Source organism: Condylura cristata, unplaced genomic scaffold (genome assembly GCF_000260355.1).
Source record: "Condylura cristata isolate star-nosed mole 26May11 unplaced genomic scaffold, ConCri1.0 scaffold00040, whole genome shotgun sequence".
NCBI classification, from domain to species: Eukaryota; Metazoa; Chordata; class Mammalia; order Eulipotyphla; family Talpidae; genus Condylura; species Condylura cristata.
Window position 1 is genome coordinate 9279259 of NW_004567141.1, and position 6000 is coordinate 9285258.

A 6000-nucleotide genomic window follows, 5' to 3' on the forward strand; every position below is an offset into this window, starting at 1 on the left:
CTTATTTTTTTCCTATGTGAGCCTGACTATATGTTTATCTATTTTATTGTTTTATTTTTCAAAAGAACCATCTTTTGATTTCATTCATATCTTGGATGTTTTTACTTCTGCTTGAAATTTTATTTCATTTTTTCTACTGGCTTTTAGTTTTGTTGTCCTTTGAGATGGCACATTAGACTGTTCCTTTTTTCTGGCTCTTAGTGTGGGTCTGCATTGCTATTTACTTTCCTCTTATTACTGCTTTTGCTGTTTCCCATAGATTCTGGAAAGTTGTATACTCATTGCCATTTATCTGAAGGTATTTTTAAAAAATTCTTCTTTGATTTTCTCGTTAATCCAGTAGTCTTTCAGTAATGTGTTTCTCAATCTCCATGTAATGGAGGGATTCTTGCTGTCTTTTTGTAGATGATCTCTATTTTGATGAATGTATGATCAGAGAAGGTACTTGATATGATTTCAATCTTGTATATTTGTTGATATTTGTCTTGTGACCTAATATGTGGTTGAACCTGGAGAATGATCTATATGTATTCATTTGAGAAAAATGTGTATTCATTTGGGGGGGGGAGTGCAGTGTCCTATATATGTCTTTCAAGTCCATGTGATCTAAATCTCCATTTAGGACTATTGTGCCCTTGCTTATTTTATGTTCCATCAATCAGTACATTGGTGTGAAGGAATGTTGAAATCTCTTCCCACATATGCAATTTCTCTAGTGTCTGTCTCCAGAGATAACAATTACTGTCTAAGATATTTTGGTGCTCCTTCATTTGGTGACTATGTATTAATGAATGCTATGTCTTCTTAGTGTTATTGTCCCCTTGGTCATTTTGAAGTGTATCAGTCATCTTTTTAAGCTTGAAGTCTATTTTATCTGATATATGTATGGATGCCCCTACCTTCATTTGGGAGTCATTTTGTTTTTAGAATTGTTTTCCAATATTTCCTTACTTTTAATCTAGGTTGTATTGTTTTCTAATCCAACATGCTACTCTCTTTCTTTTGATGGTGAGTTTAGCCCATTTATATTTAGGGTGATTATTTGCACATGGAAGTCTGTTATTGCCATTTTGTTCAATTTATAATTTTTCAGTACCTTGTTTAGCTCTCCTTGTCCATTCCTCTGTTGGTTTGGATTTTAAGGCTTCTTGTAACAGTTTCTTGGAGTGTGGGTTTAGCAATGGTGAATTTATGAAGATTATAAAGATTATAAGGATCCAAATGAGGCATTGGGGGAAAAATAGTAACCATAACAAGCAAGACAACTATAAGTCAGAGACATTCTGCTGGAGAGAGGGAAGAAGAGGCATCAAAACAAAGGAAGGGGGTATCCTTGGTGGTGCAAAGCATTAAAGGGGTTAAAGTGCAGCACTATGGAGCTATCTGCAGACACTGCAGCACAAGTGTGATCCACAGAGGTGACATACATGGCATAGCAGACCGCTTCTGTCTCACCCTCTATCCCCCTCAGCAATGTATTTCAGTCAGTCTGCCTATACTGCTCCCCACTCTGTGTCTGGTGAATCCTCTCACCTCCCACACCTCAGCCTGTATCCCAATTCTTGTATGTATGTATACATAAATAACTCTTTAAAAAAAAATGAAAGAAGGAAGAACACAAGGGACTATGGCGATAGTACATGGGAAAACTGGTGGAGAAATTCTATGGGGACTACACTAGAGAAAAGAAAGAAAACTTCATAAAAAGTAAAATGAAAAAAGATGTAAAATATGTAAAAATAAATACTTTTTAAAATTCCCTCAGAATTGGCAGAGTTCCTTCTGCCATATTAGGGCACAAAGAGACAATGATCATCTATGAACCAGGAAGTGGGTTCTCAGCAGTCACTGAATCTGCTAAGACCTTGTTCATGCGTTTAAAGACTCTAGTACTATGTAAAAGAAAGTTTTGTTGTTGTAGTGATCCAGTAGATGTTATTTTTGTTTTAGTGAATCTAACGCACTTAAATACCTGTGTAAATTTCCTTTGCTCTTCTATTTTCTCAATTTCCTATTCTTGAAGTTGGACCACATTTATTTTTTTTCACTAAAGTGAAATTGATTGTTAATATTAGATAGGTTTCAGTTGTACAACATGGGGCATATTTTCAATTAAGTCTGTACTTAATTACTATACTCTGTATAACAATTATATCCTTTCTCAGTATATATTGTTTTAAAAGTTGAAATTACTTCATTGGCTTTTCCCCCATTTTAAAAACATACACACAGTTTCATAATTTTATATATAGAAAACAATAAATAAAATATGAGAATTACCTTGCTTCCTATATAAAGGAATACTCATCCTCAAGATTTTGTATGTGTCACTCCAGATCTTTTTCTATACATCATAATATATAGGGACAGTGGCTCATACTTCATGTAAGTTGTTATTTAGAAGTCTAATACACTAACCAATGCATGATGGAGCGACCTAAACTGCTGTTTTAAAGCATAATGTATCATTGAGATCTTTTGATGTCAATAAATACAGATGTCATAATTTTTTTTTAAAGATTTATTTATTTATTCATATAGAACTGGGGTACAGGCCAGAGTTGCGGAGGGTGAGAGGATTCACCAGAGACAGAGTGGAGAGCAGAACAGGCAGATCTACGAAGTACACTGCTGAGGGGAGCAGCGGGCGGGTCAGGAGAGGTCTGCCTCGCCATGTGGTCACCTCCGGGGCAGGCGGGGATCGAACTCATGCGGAAGTGGCTTTAGCTTCTCAGTGCAGTGCTTTAACCCGCTGCACCACCAGGGAGGGCCAAGATGTCATAATTTTTAATCATCAACTAATAATATATTTAATACCTCCAAAATGGATATTTCTTAGATGATTTATGATTTGTCCACTATTATAAATGATTGATTAATTTTGTTTTTTTAATGGTAAATTTCTAAAATATTAATTGCTGGTTCACAAGTATAGATGCATACAAGAGTTTTGGTGAAATGAGCAAGAGTTCCCCAAGAAAGTTTGCCTCTGTTTACACTTCCACCAGCACTGTTAAAGTGCCCAAATTTACCTCCTCACAGTTACTTAATTTCGTTTTTAAAAAAAACCATCATTTCAGGGCCCTCCCTGGTGGCGCAGCGGGTTAAAGCACAGCATTGAGAATCTAAAGCCACCTCCGCAAGAGTTCGATTCCCGCCTGCCCCGGAGGTGACCACATGGTGTGGCAGACCTCTCCTGACCCGCCCACTGCTCCCCTCAGCAGTGTACTTCGTCATCTGCCTGTTCTGTTCCCCACTCTGTCTCTAGTGAAGCCTCTCACCGCCCCTGAGCCTCTGGCCTGCACCCCAGTTCTGTATGCACAAATAAACAAATCTTTAAAAAAAAAACAAACCATCATTTCAGAAAATAACATTAGGGTTTTTTTTTTATTATTTTATGTCCATTAGTGATCATTTTTTCATAGTTTTTACTTTTCCCTTTTCTATGTCTATGTTATGTGTATGTGTGTGTGCATGTGAAGTAACCTTTGACAAATATCTTGTTCATGTTATTAAATTTTTATTCACCTTTCCACTTCTGTGCTCACCTTTTCAGTATATTTTATTTTTCAGTAAAAAGGTCTCATGCAGTCAAATCATTCAATAAAGTCATTTCTGCCTTTGATAGTAAGCCTAGTATCTCTTCTGAAGACTTTTAAAATTACTTGATGTTTGGCCCTAATATTGTTTTGTTTTATTTATTAGCTTTAGAATATTTTGCTCTTATTTTAACACATACTATATGTGCCAATATAATAAACAGTTTGAATATGAACTTCCTTTCAATATTAATTGGCACAATGAATAAAAGAATCCCCAAGATGAAGTATAACCATCTCTTTGGAAACATTATAGTTTGAGAAAAAAAAATGCTGTTAATGTTTCTCTTTCACTTCTGCGTGTATTGCCCTGCTCCATCCAGAGAGTCCTCAAGCTGATAGGAGAACTCGGGGTTCCTTTGCTGATGTCACAGCCTTAGGATCTGGGAACATATCAGGCTTGTTTCTTGGCACACAATCTTAGTCCAGATGGAGTCAGTGTCCAAAACAGAAGAGTATTTTACTAAAATAACAGTGTAACTTAACATCTATAAAATGTTGTAAACTAAGTTATAAGAATTGTGGCACAACTTAGTAGTCTTCCCATTTTTCATTCCCCCCCTTTTTCTCTCTATGAGGGCCTCTATTTTGTAGGTGGTGGTGTTTAGCTCCCAACAATAGCAACAAAAATAGACCATGATCTATATGTGGGGGGAAACTGGCATCTGTTCTCTGCAAAGACATTCACAATGGAGAATTAACGCTATCATTGTATACATAAGATTACCAGCTCTGGGTCTGGGACTCTCTGAGAGTCCCACTTAATCAATCAAAACTGGTATTTTCTGTATGTAATTAGAAGATGTGGTCCAAGAGAATGAAACTGCCCAACTGCAGGTTGCAGAAATATCTACTCAGGAGTAAGGTCAAGTGTCTGTGGCTGCACATCTTCCTACTATTCTCAGCAAGGGACACTCTGATAACTAAGCAAAGAAAATGTAGGAAGGACAATGATGTAAGACTTCAGTCTTCCACCATTTGTAAGTATAGTAGTTATGAATTCCTGAACCATCACAAAGAGTGATCCCCCAGTACAAACCATAATGTCCTGAAGAATATGCTAGTAAACAAGTAAAGCAGTCTCTTTCCCTAGGGTTAATGTGAGAAATCTTTAGCTACTACTGATCATGAAGAAGATATTAACCCCATTTTTACAGATAACAAAATGCAAGTCATAAGATTTTATAGTGTGATGTTTTATTATATCTGATGTTCAGAGGTATACCAAATCCTAAAAGAATCTGGTATGTGGAGCAATTTAAAAAATCTTTTTTATAAAGGGATCAATGGATTGATCAAACTACTATAACACTAAAAAAATGTAGCTCGGCCCTCCCTGGTGGTTCAAAAGGTTAAAGCTAAAGCCACATCAGCATCCCTTCAATTCCCACCTGGAGGTAACTGTGTGGTGTGATAGACTTCTCCTGACCTGCCCACTGCTCCTCTCAGCAGTGTACTTTGTCAGTCTGCTTGTTCTGCTCCTCACTCTGTCTCTGGAGGATCCTCTCACCACCCCTGCACCTCTGGCCTGTATCCCAGTTCTGTATGCATAAATAAATAAATCTTTTTTTAAAAAATAGCTCAAGAACTTAGCAAGAGTCTATAAAGAACAACGTTGTTATTCTAACCCAGAATTGCCATAAGGCAGGATGACTTATAGAATATACTGTGAAGGAATTTTAGTTGAGTCTTTCAACTTTTGTAATGAGGTAGTAGCTAAAATGTTTTCCCAGGTGCTATCATGAGAAGCAGAAACACCCTTTTATGTTATAATTTATATATATGAAAACATCTTTCAGTGTTTACTACAATCCAAACATTGTTCATAAATGTGACATAAAGTTAAATAATGATGTGTTGTCAACATATTAAGATTAAAACCTTTTACAACAATTTCTATACATAAATATATTTGTGATCCACCTGAGAAAAAATTCCATTTTTAAAAACATCAAGTAAAATAAAGTATTTAAAAATATTTTTTACCTATTAGGTGCCAGATGCTGAAAACTACACAATATTTCTTGGAAAAATATAAATCATAAATAAGTTTTTTAAAGGCTTGAATGGTTAGAGGTTAAAATACTTAGTAATGTAAGATGATCATATTCCCTAAAGTAATCTACATTTCTAATGTAATTGCTATTAAATCCCTAAAGATCTTTGTTGCTGAAAAGGAATAGTTAGTCTAAAGGAAACAATAGGAAATACCTCTTCAGCCAAGTCACAGCCTCCACCTCAGCCTTCAGGGTGTTTCTGGGCCTAGTGCCAGAAATCTGTGGCATGTTTTGTGGTTTTGTAACCAGTGGCTGAAGCCAAAGGCTGATAGAGGTGGCACACCTTAGAGGGGGTGTGGTGAGGATAGATATTCCCAGGAAAAATGAAAACAAGTATAGCATTT